General features: G+C 37.2%; 1 protein-coding gene across 21 annotated transcripts in view; it reads right to left on the bottom strand.

The window, feature by feature from the left end:
• SOX6 (SRY-box transcription factor 6) overlaps positions 1-19,098 on the bottom strand; it is a 450,079-nt gene that overhangs the window by 359,107 nt on the left and 71,874 nt on the right. For 8 of the 21 annotated variants that reach the window (XM_043516934.1, XM_043516913.1, XM_043516930.1 and 5 more), the window contains one exon: positions 7,087-7,122. The exons of the other annotated variants lie outside the window; for them this stretch is intronic. The gene's annotated coding sequence lies outside the window, so the exon portion shown is untranslated. The remainder of the gene's footprint in view (positions 1-7,086; positions 7,123-19,098) is intronic. 21 annotated transcript variants of the gene reach the window in all.

Genomic DNA, 19,098 nt, shown 5'->3' with positions numbered 1-19,098 from the left:
GAGAGAAGGTGGGTGAGGTAATATTGTTTATTGGACCAACTTTGGTTGGTGAAGGAGACATGTTTTCAAGCTACACAGAGCTCTTCTTCAGGTCCTGACTGAAAGTTACTCATGGCTGGGAAGGAGGACACTCCAGGAAACACGGTTTGAGGGAAATTCGGGACTGGGCATGTGTTGAGGGTCACCTTGCTGGCTGTAACCACGGCTGGGGGAAGCCAGAGTGGACCTGGGGGACTGCAGACAGGTCTAGCACACAGACACTCTGGATGGGACTTACATGCTCGTATGCTGGCTGTGAGCATCCCAAACTGGGAGCTACAGCAGAAAAGCATTGTAAGGTACTCAGGTTGCAAGGCAAGCGGTGACAACATCCGGTCTGGATTGCATCCCAGAGTATGATATTATTAGGTGTCCTAGGTACTCATCTGAGTTCCTCACTTTTCTTGAGGCATCCTGTGGAAAATAATACTCAAAGGCTATATTTCTATGAAATCTGTAGTACCATAGGGACCTCTTACACTGAGGTAATTCATTTAATAGATGAAACACATTGGCACTGTACCTCAGATAATTCAGAATTCCCTCTTGTAGTTCACCATACTAGTATTCACTATACACAGGCTCAACTATCTGTAGGGAAAGTTGACTTAGCACAAGTGCTATTTTATTCTTAGGACAAGAGAGCATCTTGAATACATGACACACTTCATCTCCTATGAAGAACAGAAGAACACCACACTTTGTGGCATGTTCTTTCAGTGACAGAGAAAATTTTTCCAATCACTCAAGCTAGTTTGACTAAAATGTAGAGTCAGAATCACACACTGGAAATTTTGGGAAATGTGGAAACAGTCTCAGATACGGTGAATTAGCAGGAAAGTCACCACTCTTCATATATAATCTTCTGTGTGTTCGCAAAAAGAAAAGGAGTACTTGTGGCACCTTAGAGACTAACAAATTTATTAGAGCATAAGCTTTCGTGAGCTACAGCTCACTTCATCGGATGCTTATGCTCTAATAAATTTGTTAGTCTCTAAGGTGCCACAAGTACTCCTTTTCTTTTTGCGAATACAGACTAACACGGCTGCTACTTCTGTGTGTTGTGTTTTCTGACTTATTTTTCCCCTTTTGAAAAGAATTTTTCACTATTCTATCTAGTTATTTCATTTTTAATGTAGATGTATTTTTGGCATAATTTGTTCATGCAGTATCTCAACCTGTGCTATGAGTTTACATGGTGGAAATTAATAAAACCTCAGCATTTTATAAAGTATTGTCTTCATCTTGGCATATGCATATCTTTATCCTTTTCCCTAGAGTGTGGGAACTGGCAACACAACTCAGGAGCATAATAATAGGAGGAATAAATAATTTGTGCTGAGGAAGTATGCGCTATTACTAGTTCCCAATATTATCACTTTCTCTTTACATCTACCAGTTTAGGTGCATTATCTATTGACAAAGTCTGGCCTATTGTAATGGAATACCAGTAGTGTCAACTTTTACAAATGTATTGCATCTCTCAATTTTAGTGTTTTGCTGAAAGTGCCAAACCTTGGAGTCATGTGAACATATCAGAATTTAAGCCTTCACTTTTTTAAAAGCAAGTGTTTAACCCTCATTGGTTGTAGAGAAAAGCTTGAAAATGTGAATTCTAAAGACTCAAACTCTAGAAGGCAAAATAAAAGATGCAGAGGTTTTGGTGGGTTTTTTTCATTAATCCCAGGTTTTTTTAGGGCTAGACTCAATTTTTGAATGCTTTAAGTTCTCAATACTGGAATACAATGCAAATGTAATAACACAGTTATAAGGACTTGTAGTAGCCCCTTATTTAGTAACAAAAAATGTGCTTGCAAATATTTTAAAATCTTAACACCTTTATGAAGCCCACTTACAAAAAAAAAATGTTCAATATGAGTCCTTAAGGGTCAATAAAAGTATTTGGCTTGAAGCAGGTTACAGAGACTCCAAGGAATAAATAAAGGCCTAAATGAGATTTAGAAAATCTAAATTCGGGGCCTTCTATATGGAGTCAATACCAAGTATTATGCAACTTGAATGTATTTAGTATTAAAGAGATACAATTTGGATATTAACAGGTGGTTTTAATGTTCTGTTTGACTCAATACCAAAAGTGATTAGCATGAAAATCTTTATAATTTATCTATTGAGTAATTTACCCTAATGAGGTACTTGTGATACTTCTAAGGAATAATACAAGTACCACAGTAATGTTAAGTACTTTCAAACAGCAATGATAAGATTTTATGGTGTCCACTGTTCTAGGGAGTCTAACAGCAGCTGCATATTTTGACTGGTGTCTGCTTGGCCACAATAAGAATATATGAAGATATCACTCCTGATATAGGAAAGCCACAGGGAAAGACTGACAGATTAGACTTTTGGAAAGGCTTCATGGTGAAACACTTGAGAACATTTACTGATATACAAGCTCTAAACTGGGAGCAATTTAAAAAAATCAGATTGATTACTTTTTAGTTTAGTGAATTCTGCTACTATGTAAAGTCCCTGAAACTCAAATGCAGATTTTTGCAAAGACATTTTGCAGGCCATTAGTTTAAAAAAACAAAAACAAAACAACAACAACAACAAAAACTTTTACATGGAGGAAGGCCCAGAAGGAGCTCATATTTCCTTGTTTTGTGTGTTTTTGTCAGACGCTAAATGCAATCTGTATATAGTTTTTTTGTGGTTTCATAGAATGATGTTCAACTGGCCAGACTGGTGGTTAGTACTATATGATGCTGCCAAAGCTTTACTGTTCTCAAACTCTTAGCACTCTAGAAACAAACAAATGAACAAACAGTCTCTTCCATCTGGAATGGAAGACTGAATAAAAGAACAAAACTGTGGTAGAAAGGAACATACGCTCATCAGAAAATAAAAACGAGGCGGCGGAAAGCAACTACCCCAATTTACAGCTATAGTTTAAATGGTGCAGGCACCTTTAATACTGTAGCAAAGGAAAGACATTTTAAATAATATTACTCTTACAAAAGCACAGCTCAATCAGAGAAGACCAGGGCTCATTCATAGGTGGTGCATACAATAAAGAAAAATCTAGAGAAGTGAGTTGTATTTTGTTTCAAAACTCAATATCTGCCCCGTTTTTCATGTTATGATCCATATTGGAATGTCCCAGACAACCAGTAAAGGTTTCAGTGTTCAAAAGCAAGATTAACTGAGATGCTCCATGGCAGGTAAATAAATGTATTTCCAGTGAAATAATGATTTGATAGAATGTCATCCCCTCTCACTGCATAAATAGGAGAGGGATGACATTCTGTAAAAGGCAATTTTTATTCCCATATTTCTGACTTCCAGAGATACATTACTCACTCAATTCCTGCGAGTTATCTGCTCTGAGGTCATGTCTTATTTTTTAGAATGCCATCACTGACTGAACAACAGTTAAGTGACGAGAAAAAATGGGAATGGTTATTTTCCACCCTACATAACCTCATGTAAGTATTTGAGAACATCCATTCATGTAAAATAGTTGACTACTGTTGTAGCTGTTGTTTCGTCATCATTAAAAGCTAGCTCAAACATATGTGGAATTACCTATGTAATATCTACAGGAGAAAATGATGTGATATGGTTTCCAAACATTGTCAGACTTATCAAGCACATATGTAGAAGAATTAAGATCCCAGAATTCTCTGTATCATCTAATAATTTTTAACATTTTAATTAATTAGCAGCTTATTCCAAAAATATTTGAATACTTAAGACATTTGATAACTATGGTTAATCCTCATTAAAACCAAGATTACATGATATAATTACATGTAAATGAGAATGAATTCAATAAAATTCTTACCCTTTTCAGTGTTGGGCACTATGTTGTGAATCATACAGTATATACAATTAGAGTTATATTGCTAAGCTAAAAATATTGGTGAAGATCTAAAAATGACGAACAGTACCTTTTAAATTAATGTCTTATTAGTTGAGTGAAGTACACTGACAAAGAATAATTTATGCTTATTCAAACTGCTCTCGACATCTTCAGGTGTTTCCAAATGAGCTCACAGAAGAGTGATTAAATGCATCTGATAACAAGCCACACATTGCTGAAATTACTTACCGCCTCATTTTATGATTAATTAAACATGTAGATTAAAGTTGCAAAAGAATTTAGATTAATGAGCAAGTTAAGTCTTGCTGATATAAGTGAATTGGGAATTGGATGCTCTGTGGAACTTTATAAACATGCATTTTATAATGAGTAAGACAAGGCTACATGTTGAATCCTGGCCACAAGGGCCTTTGACGATGCAGTCTTTTTTAACATGGTTTGACAGCTTTCAAATAACATTCTACTATAGGCTTTAAACTTTGTGCATTGCTGTAAAACATGGCTACATAACTCATGTATTAGGAGTACGATTATTTCAAAGCTCTCCAAGGTAATGACCCCTTGTAGCAGCAGCTGTTCAGAAAAATTACAAGCTCAATTGTTATTTTAATCAGAGAGAGTTTAGTAGTTAAAAGCAGTTATGCAACTTGTAAAATTATATGACACCTCATCAGTAGCTTCTCTACAGAATCCTTCATCCAAAAAAATAATAAAAAAACAGCTTGGACTTATTAGGGAAACAGGGTGCTCAGTCATTCATAAAAAATTCAAAGCCATTTATTAGTGTGGTTTCTGTGCACAGCAAGGTAATGTTTAAATTTATGATGACTCTTATCAGCTCCAAGAGTGTCTCTAAATATTGGCTGGGTTTGCCAAGTATCCAATTTCTCTCTTTTAAGATCAGCTTTACCTAATCCAGATAGTTTAGTTAGTGTCAAAAAGCCAAGTTGGACTTTATGATTTTGCTGGGCAAGAGCAAATCCATGAATAACATTTCCATGAACAGTATGTTGTACAGAGAAGCTGAAAGCAAAGCTATTGAACTAACCTTACGATTAATAAAAAGATTTTACTACTGTACTTGTAGCACAATGACATTTACAACTCTGCTTTCATGATCTACTGCACAAAACAGTGGCACGAAGTGACTCCTTCAGACTCCACTGAGGAGTCTGATTAACACTGCTCTTTCAAATACACCTTTAATTCCTTTCCATACATAATTTTAGAACTTGAATACAGATCAATTTCCTTGCAAATGTTGCATATTTTCTATTTAAATTCTAATTTGAAGATATCAAAGAACTACTAAAATTAAAAATTAAGAAAAATTTTGCACAAGGACCAACAAGATCCCTTTGTAATGGACCTGGCAAATTGTGGATATTAACCTCACACATCAATCGCATGAACCTAATGGCCTTTCTGAAACTGTATTAACGAGAATACACATTTTGAGTTGACATTTTATAACAGAGTGTATGACTCGATTGTTTACAGTGTTTATTGATTTACTCCCCAGTCAGGCATAGCACTTAAGCACATGTTTTAACCCCCACTAACTTTATCAGGACATCTGCATATGCTTAAGTGCTTTTGTGCATCAGGGCTTTAAAACTATTTAATCCTAAAATTTATTCAATTTGGTTAAAGAGGTGCATATTCCATGTACAGTCAGGATATTATATATTGAATCCTCAATTTTCATGTGCCTATTTCAAAAAAATCTTTTAAAAGGTCATATAAACATAAGAATGGTCATACTGGATCAGACCAAAATGGTCAATCTAGCCCAGTAGCCTCTTTTCCAACAGTGGCCGGTGATAGATGTGTCAGAGGGAACGAACAGAACAGGGCAATTTATCAAGTGATCCATCCAGTCATCCAGTAACAACTTCTGGCAGTCAGAGGTTTAGAGATACCCAGAGCATGAGGTTGCACCCCTGACCATCTTGGCTGATAACCATTGATGGATCTATCCTCCCTGAACTTTTTATTTTTTTTTAAACTCAGTTATACTTTTGGTCTTCACAAAACCCCTAGCAACAAGTTCCACAGTTGGCTGTGTGAAGAAGTACTTCCTTATGTTTTTTTTTAAACCTGCTGCCTACTAATTTCACTGGGTGACTACTGGTTCTTGTGTTATGTGAAGGAGTAAATAACATTTTCCTATTCACTTTCTCCACATCATTCATGATTTTATAGACCTCTATCATAGCCCCTATTAGTCGTCTCTTTTCTAAGCTGAACACTGAACACTTTTAATCTCTCCTCATATGGAAGCTGTTCCACATCCCTAATCATTTTTGTTGTCCTCTATACCTTTTCAAATTCTAATGTATATTTTTAGTGGCAGTACCAGAACTGCACACAGTAGTTAAGGATGGGCACACCAGGGGATTTATGTAGTGGCATGATGATATTTGTGGTTTTATCTATCCCTTTCCTAATGATTCCTAATATTGTTAGCTTTTTTGACTGCCACTGCACATTGAGCAGATGTTTTCAGCGAACTGTCCACAATGCCTCCAAGATCTCTTTCTTGAGTGGTAACAGCTAATTTAGACCCCATCATTTTGTATGTATAGTTGAGATTATTTTTTTTCTAGCATGCATTACTTGCAAATATCACAACATTAAATTTCATCTACCATTTTGTTGCCAATCACCCAGTTGTGTGAGATCCTTTTGTAGTTCTTCACAGTCATCTTTGGACTTACCTATCTTCCATAATTTTGTATTGTCTGCAAACTTTGACACCTTCAGTGTCTACCCTCTTTTCCAGATCATTTGTGAATCTGTTGAACAGCACTGGTTCCAGCACACATCTCTGGGGGACACTGGTATTTACCTCTCTCCATTGTGAAAACTAATCACTTATTCCTACCCTTTATTTCCTATCTTTTAACGAGTTACTAATTCATGAGAGACCTTCCCTCTTATCGCATGACTGCTTACTTTACCAGAGAGCCTTGTATGTGGGCCCTTGTCAAAGACTATCTGAAAGTTCGAGTATACTAACTATATCAACTGTCCATGTGTTTGACACCGCCAAAGAATTCTAATAGATTGGTGAGGTATGATTGCCCATTACAAAAGCTATGTTGACTCTCCCCCAACACATCACGTTCATCTATGCATCTCATAATTCTGTTCTTTACTACAGTTTCAACTAATATGCCAGGTACTGAAGTTAGGCTTACCTGCCTGTAATTGCCAGGATTGCCTCTGAAGCCTCTCTTAAAAAAAAATTGTTACATTAGTTACTCCCAGTCATCTGGTACAAACGCTGATTTAAGCAATAGATTACATATCACAGTTGTTAGTTCTGCAATTTCATATTTGAGTTCCTTCAGAACTCTTGAGTAGATAGCATCTGGTCCTGATGACTTATTACTGTTTAAATTGTCAATGCATTCCAAAACCACCACTACTGATAACTCCATCTGACACAGTTCCTCAGATTTGTCACCTAAAAAGAATGGCTCAAGTGTGGGCATCTCCCTCACATCCGCTACAGTAAAGACTGATGCAAAGAATTAATTTAGCTTCTCCACAATGGCCTGGTATTCCCTGAATGCTCCTTTCCTCAGTAGCATCTGACTTCCAATAAAGGATGTTGTTAAGGTTCCTTCCCCACTCTGAACTCTAGGGTACAGATGTGGGGACCTGCATGAAAACTGCCTAAGCTTATTTTTACCAGTTTAGGTTAAAACTTCCCCAAGGTTCAAACTATTTTACCTTTTGCCCTTGGACTTTATTGCTGCCACCACCAAGGGTCTAACAAATATATATAACCAGGAAAGAGCCCGCTTGGAAAAGTCTTTCCCCCCCAAAATCCTCCCCAAACCCTACACCCCCTTTCCTGGGGAAGGCTTGATAAAATCCTCACCAGTTTGCATAGGTGAACACACACCCAAATCCTTGGATCTTAAGAACAATGAAAAAAGCAATCAGGTTCTTAAAAGAAGAATTTTATTCGAAGAAAAAAAGTAAAAGAATCATCTCTGTAAAATCAGGATGGTAAATACCTTACAAGGTAATCAGATTCAAAACAGAGAGAATCCCTCTAGGCAAAACCTTAAGTTACAAAAAGACACAAACAGGAATATACATTCCATCCAGCACAGCTTATTTTCTCAGCCATTTAAACAAAACAGACTCTAACGCATATCTAGCTAGATTACTTACTAAGTTCTAAGACTCCATTCCTTTTCTGTTCCCAGCAAAAGCATCACACAGACAGAGAGAACCTTTGTTTCTCCCCTCTCCCCACCTCCAGCTTTGAAAGTATCTTGTCTCCTCATTGGTCATTTTGGTCAGGTGCCAGCAAGGTTATCCTAGCTTCTTAACCCTTTACAGGTGAAAGGGTTTTTCCTCTGGCCAGGAGAGATTTTAAAAGGTGTTTACCCTTTCCTTTATATTTATGACAGATGCCTTTTTACCTCTGCCTATTTTATTCTGCTGTTTAGCCATGGTGACATTTTTCTTTTGGTCCTCTTACTTTTTTTATTTGGGATATACATTTATTTTGAGCCTCTATAATAGTGGTTTTTAAACAGTTTCCATGCAGCTTGCAGGAATTTCACTCTTGTGACGGTTCCTTTTAATTTCTAATTAACTAGATTTCTGTTTGCTTATTATCTTATCCATGTTTTACCAATTTAAGAATGAGCTTAAATGTATCAACTGCATGACTTTTTTTGTTTGTCTGAACTAAATTTATTTTTAAATAATTGTAAAAATGTTGAATGAAAGTTAAACCAAATTAAATATGGTTTTACTTCTTTTCAGTACACTTGTCATTAGTGTAAGTAATGGTAGACAGTGGTCACCAAGAATATATCAGCATTTATCCACTGGTACTATACAGATAACAGAACTAGTGTAATTACTTCCTCTTTGGATGACAGAGAGAAAAAAATGCAGTTTCATGGTGGCCCAAATTTGCAAACCTCGTATCCTAAAGTTAGTCTTCTAAATCCATATTTAGGTACCTAAGGTTAAATTTTCAAAAAAGTGACTTAGCAGTGCAAGTCCCATCAGTCTGATTTCTTAAAGGTAGAATTGCATATGCATAATACTCTGTCATTAGAGTTTGGCCTGTCTTGTCAAGAGACAATCAACCCAATATACTTTGTATTTATTTATTTATTTATTTGGATTAATATGAATGTTTCATGTAAAATCATTTGAACAATATAAGCTATATGAAAACTTGCCTTAAAGATAGGTAGCAAAACTATAGTTTTTGTAATTGCTGTTTATACACTTCATTATGTCATGCATTTTCAACAGCGGATCCCTTCATGTAAGAATGCAAGTGTTCCTAAACAGCACATTTTTCAGTGTTGTCTGCAAGACTCCTGCTCCTTGGCCTTTCTTCAGTAGATATTGCTTAGCTTGCTAAACTGTGTCCTGATTTTGTCATATGAGCAAACATCAATTTTGCATTAGTATTTGACCACTAAATTCATTTTCACTTGCCACTATACCCAAGTGTGTAGAGGTAGAATATAGTCCATTAATCCATTGCTCCATCTTTGCTTCCGAATACTTTGAACTACTAATGGCTCCAGACTCTTCCTCTTCAAAGTTCAGGACAGTTAAACAAGGTTGTATGTATCAAAGCTCAAAATATCTATCTACTCCAAAGCAATCTTGAAGTGACATAGCACAGATTGAAGCAGACGTGCCTCATGAGATGCTGCAAGTTCCTATGATAAAAGGTGCCTTGTTTCAAGATGTGATTTTAAAAGCAAAGCAACTGTGAATAAAGTAATAGTAATAGTCCAATTTAAGCTGATATATGCAAGGTGGGACATGCCTACTGATGAGGTGGCATTTTTGCTAGCAGTCATCCAAGCTCAAACATGCAACTAGGAATGGATCTCCATTTGACAGCAAAGACAAGACATGCTACATCTCTCAGCCATGTGTTTATTATTAGCATTTTTAGTGGTCTGGGGATGTCATGATTGACCAAAATACGGCTCTAAAACACACCAAATTCTATCATCCAAAACATGCTTTTTCCATGGAGTTTGTGTTTTTCTATCATTTCCATGTGTTATTTCTGTTGGAAGAACCCTCCTTCTGAGGTCATAGTGCAATGGAGACTATCTATTTTATAGTACATAAATTCTTCATAAATTTGTGTCCCAAAGCCCTAGAGAGAGCAGCACAGGATGATAGACTTAGCTAGAAATCAAAGGTATCAAGAAATTTTTTTCACTCTTCCATATATTGGTGTTATGGATCTATCTGGGTTCAATTATATGCCACTTATGGATGGTCCACAGATGAAAAATACATTCCCTTCCCCCTATCCCCACTTCACTTCACTCTAACCAGACATACAAGTTTACAGAAAAAAATGTTTTCTGGAGCCGAACATCTGTCCTCCAGGAGATTTAGTGCCACCCCTCTCTCCATCAACCAACTATACTCTTAGAATTTTGTGTGGAATTTTTATTATAAATAGAGGAGAAGGAAATAGAACTGCTGCAGAGATAGATATTTTAAAAATGATCTAATCTTTACTGAGGCACTTCAAACAGCTAGCCAACTAAACATTTAACCAACCAATTTAATTGTAGCTTCTCTCTATCTTATTTTTTTAAGCAGAAAGCTTCCGACAATGTGTTTAAAAAGATCCTGAAGAAAGTTTTCAAAAGCACCTATATGATTTAGGAGCCTCATTCCTGTTTTCAAAAGTAATTTAGGGGTTAAAAATTTCAAACGGATTCTAAAGTGCCTAAGTCACTTATGAAAAGGGGAATTAGACACTTCTGAACATTTTACCCCATCTCTTCATACTGAGTAAGGAGATAAAAATAAGTGAATTCGAGTAATAAAACCATGAAGGGAAGATCCTCACCTGGTAGAAATTGTCATAGCTCCATGGAAGTCAATGGATGACAATTTACCTTAGTTGAGGAATATCTAGAATAAGAGGGTGTAAAATGGAAATGAATTCAAGTGATAATAAAAAAGTACAAAGTAGTATGTGAAACATTTCATAAATGTAGCTATTCTGCAAAATTTCTAAATTATAAATTTGATAGTCATCCACCTTTAACTATCCAGCAGCTATGTAGCAACCCTGTTAAGAAACCTTGTTTTATCACAAAGGGAGCAAAACATTAACATAAAAAAGCAAATACACAAAGATCTATTACAGGTTTCAGAGTAGCAGCCGTGTTAGTCTGTATTCGCAAAAAGAACAGGAGTACTTGTGGCACCTTAGAGACTAACAAATTTATTTGAGCATAAGCTTTCATGAGCTACAACTCACTTCATCGGATGGATGAAAGCTTATGCTCAAATAAATTTGTTAGTCCCTAAGGTGCCACAAGTCCTCCTGTTCTTTTTGCAAAGACCTATTAGGGACTGTTTGTTGTTCTGGAGAATTGCCAATGGAAAATGTTGCTAACTTGTCAGTTTCCTTCTTCCAAAAGAGCATGTCCAGCAACTCATCTACCATAAGATGATATATTTCCAGAGCCAGAGAAGGAGACAGTTCCAAAACTATCAGTCAAGGCTGTCTACAAAGAAGGATCCTCCCACTCAGCTGTATTCAGAACAAGATTCTTCCAAGATGCAAATACTGAACAGAAACTTATCTACAGAATTAATTTGAGAATAAGCTCTGATTTAAAACTGGTTTTATACACACACAAACATACACACAGTAAGAAAACAAAGATTCCTTCCTCTTAGTGTTAAAACTAGTATACAACCATTCCTCAAAATCACGGCTGAAGGTAACACCTCTTGGCTCTTGTGTCTCCAATATTGCTCAATAGCAGAACAGAAAGAACTGAAATATTTTGGCATAAAAAAAGAAGAAGAGTCCTGCAGATTGCAATGCAGAAAACTTTGAAGGAAGAATAAAAAAGGTGATTACTGGAAGTCCTTTTGAATCAGCTTGGTAAACTATGCTACAGATTTAACTTTCTTGGCCAGCAGGATTGGCCTGCATTCAGTATTGACATGAAGAAATGCTAACATTACAGGAATGAGCACAGGATGTGCACATTAGCAAATAGCTGGGGAGATGTACACATGCTAACGGCACGTAGTGCTATCCAGATCTGAGGATACTATGATGTTGTTTGACATCACCAACATCTGGCTCTGAATTGTGTTACATCTCAAATGTATTAGTGCCAGTTTGACAGCTCTGAGCTCTAGTAACCTGGCACTCAGTGACTTGTTGCTTAGCTTGTGTTTCTGCATGCCTTGGTTTAAACCACAGGTATCTCCTTGCTACAGCATTATATACCATAGATGTAATGGAAAGGAAATAAGGGATCCACAGACTATGATAATGATTGTTACATTTTTGTTTATCTTTCAGTTCTGTGATGCAGACTGACAATGAAGACAACAGCCATGCAACTGGCTCAAAATTTCTACATTTCTTTGGTCTCCAAATCTAATTTCTATCCAACATTATTTGGATCATAGTGTGCTTTGCTAGGGACACAATCAATACATCCATATTGGTTATATTAGATTTCTAGACTCTATAGCATTTTATCTGTTGTCTCTTCAGCATGTGAGATTTGCTGTGAGTTTCCCCTCTCATAAATCAATCAATCAGTCTTCCACAACTTCCCAGATTTAACTTTCTCTCTCTTTATTTGAATTCCTCACATTTTCATACCCTCTTGACCATTGTGTCAAAATATTCAGAGTCTAACTTAAAATCCAGAACCAGAATTCACAAAATCTGAATTTGAGTTCTCTGCCATGTCCAGAGGGCAGGAAGATGAAGATAATTCAAAGAAGGAGGAAGAAAGTATCTATAACTCAGAACTCTTAATATTAATTCAGAAGAGGATGGAACTCTAGATCTTAGATAAGGGTTTTCAATTTTTTCCTTTTTCCCTTGGATACTAATTTCTTCTATGTGCTCATCTAAATGAGATGAGAGTCTCTGAAAAATACTAATGTGGGAGTTCACTAGTCTGCTGAGGTTTACTGCTAACCATCCCAGCCTCTCTCTAGCTAGCTACTTATGTGGCCATCATCAACATAGTATCTGAGGGCCTCCTCATTAATAAAAAATACAGAAGAATAATTACCAGAACCAACTCTCTCTCTCTTCCCAGTAGGACTATTCCCAGTTAGAAGAATGTGTTTATTTTGAGTGTAGACTAGATGGGCGTAAATAACTTATGTTACATGTGCATGAGGAGCGATTGTGGAAATTTAAACTTTGCATTTAGCTCTGAATGCAGTGAGGCCAATGGTCATTCCCTTTCGTGGGAGTGCATTCTATCCTCTAGGTCTCGCTCCCAGGAAAGTTCGGTCTCTTACACGCACAATTGTTCAGCAGTTTAATTGCTCTGTTGGAAGGTCATCCTCATGTAAGGAGAAGCACTCTCTCAAGCAACTCAGTCCAGTCTCATGGAGGGCTTTGAATATTAGGAGAGAGATCTCCAGTTGGATTCCAAGTTTAATAAGGAGCCAACAAAGCAAACTAAGCACAAATTTGATGTGTTCACAAGAATCTGTGTTGCTAGGGAGATGTGGCTGTATTTTGTACTAGGTAGCATTTTTTTAGGTTGATTGTGTTAATTAGATATGAGTAATCAAGTAGGGTGATTAAGAATATATGGATTATCTTGGCAAAACTGTGACCAACACAATGGGGAGCAGTTTTCTGGCCAGCTACAAGTGGAACCAAGGATTTTTCAGACTTGTGGTTATTTGATTATCCAAAAACACTGAGAAGTCAAAAAAGACTCTGAGGGTGTGAACTAATGTTAGTTGTATATGCACTCAATAAATGGAGATGTTATGGAGAAAGGGATTTCTTCAAAGTGCTTCCCTTTTGCTATCAGCACCACCTATTTTGCCTAGGTTCAGCTTCAGCAAGTTTCTTTTCATCCAGGTGCTAGACATTGAGAGAGCTGAGAGCTGGTGCCATTTACATCTACCATGAGAAAAATGTAGAGCTGGGTATTGTCTGTGTATTGCTGGCATTCCATTGTGTGATATCTAACCTCGTTCCACAGCAGCTTCACAAAGATATTCAATATGATGGGGAGAAAAGGCTTGAGCCTTGAGGGGCACCACATACAAGAATCTTGGGAGCTAAGGAATGGTTGGCTAGGGGAGTTTGGTGATCAGAGAGATCCAAGCAGGATGACCCCTTGTCTACAGGAGAAGGTCATCCACCAAAGCAGCAGGTGCCCAGGTCCGAACCCCAGTTGTGAAGGGCTCAGTACATTGGTAGCTGACAGCTGACATACTAAACCTTTTGCTACCTTCTTGATGAGCTCTCTTCGAAAAGGGAAGTTTGGTACCGGACAGTAATTGCTGTGGAGCCCAACATTATGTGACTGTTTCCTTAATAACAGATGCATACAATTGTATAACAAATAACAATTGTATGCTTTAGCGTAGAGGGGCAGAACTCCCTCCTTGAAGAAGGTTTTGGCAGCCTCTGCAAGTAAACGTCACAGATGTTCTCTGCTCTCTTTTACTTGCCAGGAAGGGCAAGCATCAGAGTCAAATGTGATGTGCTTGAATGCTGGTAGTGTTTGTACAACTCCTGCCAATGTGAATTTTTAAGAGAGGGTTGTCTCTTTTGTCCTGTGAGATCTGTTGTAAGGAATGGTCAGAGCAGAAGGGCAAAGTGATAGGAGTGTGAATCTTGTATTCTTTATGTTCACATCCAGAGCAAGGATCCAGTCAAGGGTATATCTGGGCTGCGTATGTAAGTCTAGAGAGGGCCCACGAGTGGACAGATCAGGCAGGAGATTCTGTAACGCTGAGTCAGAGACGTTGTCCAGGTTTGCACTGAAGTCTCCTAACACAATGAACCTTGTGAACTTCACTGCCCTGAATTAACTCCTCTGGGAAACCTTTTGTGCCTGAAGTTCTGGTGATTAATAGGATGACCAAGTTAGTCTTGTTTCTAGATCTCTCTCACACTGGAGTCTGGATAGGAAAATGTCATCTAGTCCACTTCACCATCTAATATCTGTTAAAGACATTTAAATACTTTCTTAGTAATATTACTTCCTCTGGTTACAACAATTCAGACTGAGATGTCCTGGGAAAATATTTGCTTATCTATAGAGCCTCTGTTTCTCTGTTACTGAACCCTCAATCCTTCATTAGTATTCAGAGTCCCTTCTTTTTTTGCAGTTGGTGGAGAGGCACTTCACTTTTTGTCCTAGCAGTGATGCAGCAAAGCCTTTTACTGAGGAGGGGATGTCTGACTCACCTTAACTCCTTAGAGTTTGTCAAGTCTTTGGTTTATCTGAGGCTTGAAATCAACAAAGAGATCTTGTCATTTAGACTGCTACAAAAAGTCATTAACATTTTGTGCAGCAATTGTTTTTAGGATTTGGTTGATCTTTATCAGCTATTTGCACTGCACAAGGGGAACAACTCCACAATATGGTTTTGCTGGGAGAAGTATCTTCCTAAAGCAAAGAAAACATCTCTCAAATAGATAAGCTATAAACAAACCTCTTTTCACTGATGCCAGGTTATTCCTCCATACTCTAACACAAATGCTGAAAATTATCATCCTGCATCTTTGTGGACACATGATAGGGTACAGCAAAGTGGAAGGCTTTTGGCAGTCTGTCTTAAGTTCAGAAGCTGCATCCCTGTCTGTGCTAACAATCCCATACCAGATGTTCTGGTAGATCTACAGACTAGCATAGAACAAACAAACAAACTTTCTTTGCAAACTACATTATTTAACCAGCTCAATTACCTTCTTAAATGTGGCCTTTAGACCACCCTGAGACAGAATTATACATCTATTATGTATTTGGGTCATCATTCATTTGCAATATTTTTCTGATATTTTGGGTCAATATCTGTCTCATGACAAGATGTGATTATCTGAAAACTTCTGATTAATGATGGTGTAATACATCTCTCTGAAATGCTTGAGATCCTTAGAGTGAAAATTATCATCAACACATAAATTAATATATTACATTTAAAATTTTAGTATCAGTATTGTTAATATTATTATCCTGCTAAGAAGCATTTTCCTTCACACTTTTGTTTCATTCTTACTGAATGAAGTATAGAAAAATATCCAATATCTCCCCTATTTTTTCCATACTATTTTAGAGAAAGAATCCTTGGATTATACCAACTGCCACTACTTTAATAGGTAGCATCTTCATTTAAATTATTGCTAACTGAAATTTGGGGTTTTTTTTAATATTAATTGCTGATTTCCATAAATTTAATAATAATTCTATCCTATTCAGGTTCTTATACCAGCCTATCACTGTGGTATCTGAATGTAATTAAAACTAACATTGTATGATACCTCCATTTTTTAGGTCACTGCCACTCTTTGGTTTGGGGAATTTACACCAGTAATCCAGGATAGGATCTGATTTTTTGATCATTTAATGTTATATTTTTAATTTGGAATAAAAGCAACACTGTTAATAAAGTTAGAAACTACCCCAGTAAAGAAAGTCTAATGTTCACCCTCACATGTACATGTCAGAGGTAGGTGGTTATTGGGTCACAAACTCAGATTCCATTAAGGTTATTGTTTAATTAATTTACTACACTTGATCTGGAAAACAATGCAAATAAAAATAGGTAACCCCCAAATATATCTTTAGAGAAACAACAGTAAGCAGCAATCAAGCTGGATGCGTTTTCTTTGTGAACACAGCATGCTGCACAGTTCTACAGGGGAAATGTTCAACCATAGATATTAAGGTCAGAAGGGACCACTATGATCATCTAGTCATATACAAAAGGAACTTGTGTTAATGTTTTCATATGTTGCTATGGGAGCCTAATAAGATTATGGCAAAAATAAGTAACCAAAGAGAAGAGATTATTTTCATACCTCAATTATAATTTGAAATTAAGTTTGCAGTGCAAAATAATGATAGAGGGTAAATCTGTTGTACAAATGTTTTTTTGCAAAAACAAAAAATACCCTTTTATTAACAGGAAGGAATTTTCAACTGGACTAATATGGTTTCGGAATTATATTATTATTTATTTGTATTACAATAGCACCTAGAGGCCCCAACTAGAATCACAGCATTATTGATGAACTTACAGTCTAAACAGAGAAGACAGACAGCATGGGAAAGGAAACACAGGTGCAGAGAGGGAAAGTGACTTGCCCACGGTCACACAGCAGAGCCAGAAATCCTAGTCCAGTCCTCTAGTCATTTGACCTCACCGCCTTTTAAACTCACTGGACCCAAACTCATAGAACTTTGATGAGGCTCTTTTTGTGTGTGGGGGGGGGGAAGGGGGGTGTTCGTATTTTGTTTTTACATAGACCCACTAATAAAAAAATCCATATTTTTTGCTCTCCCTGCTCAGATTAAAGTTCAGATTAATGGCTTCAGAGCAGAATGTTTAGGAGTAATTTATAGGCAGAATGGTACTTACCTTAGGAGATCAGGTATTTGCCTTTATTTTCAGGCAGAAATGAGTTGCAAGCAAATTGATCTCTCCCATCTTTAAATTTTGAAACATCAAATTGCTCTCTTGGGTATACTCTCCCTTCCATTTGTACATGTAAATCCCATTAATGCTAATGTTAGTCACGTGTGTTTACAGAGAAAATACCCCTACATTTCAATGTGCTATAAGCAGCTTTCATTGCTAGCATTCAAGTTGATTGGCAACTCTTTTACAACTGCCCCCAAACCACATACTGTATCAGATCTCAAGTCAAGAAGGTTTTTCTCCAGAGTATTGAATCACTTTAATGTAGATTCTAGTGCTGCATTACTCTACTTTCCACATAGCTGGAAAATTCAGCTTTACTATGGTACTATAAAGATGTGAAAGAACTGTAATAAGCATCTAAAAAATGATGTGTTAGCACTGTAGTGTTCAGTTTACAAAACTCTAAACAGAATACTGATGAAAAATTTTAATGATAGTTTTGCTGTGTTGCCAAGAGGAATAAGACAATTCACTATATTTTTGTCATAAAGTGTAAATAATGTCTTTAAGGCATCCACAATATCTCCAAGCAGGACTGAAGAGAAAGTCCAAAGGTCATTATATCTTTTACTAGTTTTTCAATTATTTAATTTAAATTTGAACAAATTAGCATCAACATACACATAATCAATACTATTCCAGAAAGGAATTAAGCACACACATGGTCAATGGGACTATTCAGGAACTGAAGTCGTAAGTTTCAGAGTAGCAGCCGTGTTAGTCTGTATCCGCAAAAAGAAAAGGAGTACTTGTGGCACCTTAGAGACTAACAAATGTATTTGAGCATAAGCTTTCGAGAGCTACAGCTCAGTTCATCGGATGCATTCAGTGGAAAATACAGTGGGGAGATTTACAGACCTAAAATTGCCACTTTTAGGTCTGTAAATCTCCCCACTGCATTTTCCACTGAATGCATTCGATGAAGTGAGCTGTAGCTCACGAAAGCTTATGCTCAAATACATTTGTTAGTCTCTAAGGTGCCACAAGTACTCCTTTTCTTTTTGAAGTTATAAGGGAGCTACTCATGTGCTTAAAGTTACACATATTTAAGTGCTTTGATCAACTGAAGCCTTTTTTTCGTATGCAAACCATTACAACTCAGTTCAGTCTTGATCATCAGAACAATACAGAAAGATTTTAAATGAGTGAAATGAGTAATGTACAAAAATCAGACAAAAGCCATGATGCCAAATCTTGCCCCTGTTGTTTTCAGAGTGCAGAGCCTGACCAAAGCCCTGCAGGATCCCTGAACCTGTGAAGTAGAATCCAGAGAGGAAAACCTCTCCCTATTTGGAAGTGGCCATGAAGCTACTCTGCAGCCACACTGCATCAACGTGACTCCCAGGCAAGGTCCATGAGTCCTCCTCATTCCCCCCCATGCCATAAATGAAAGTGAAAGTGCTGGGGAGTGGCAAATATGGCTAGGCAGTGCATCCCCTGATTACCTTGCATGACAGCTGGACAGACAAAGAATCAGCCCACTGCCTACAGAGCTAGTTGGCAGCTCCAAACAACAGCTGGGAACAATGGCCCATTAGAGTTAACTATCCGTTCTGCACCTACACCCAATCATGGACCGCAGAGGGAGAAGAAAAGCCCACTACAAACCTTTCAATCGCCCTCCAATCACCATCACTCCTCTGTTTCTGCAGTGCCTGCAAACATCTATACAATGGTTATTATAGCAGACTCCACAATGCTTCCATAAACAAGACTCAGAGGCCAGGAGGGTG

Source organism: Dermochelys coriacea, chromosome 6 (genome assembly GCF_009764565.3).
Source record: "Dermochelys coriacea isolate rDerCor1 chromosome 6, rDerCor1.pri.v4, whole genome shotgun sequence".
NCBI lineage: Eukaryota > Metazoa > Chordata > Testudines > Dermochelyidae > Dermochelys > Dermochelys coriacea.
This window is presented reverse-complemented; position numbering and strand designations above follow the sequence as displayed.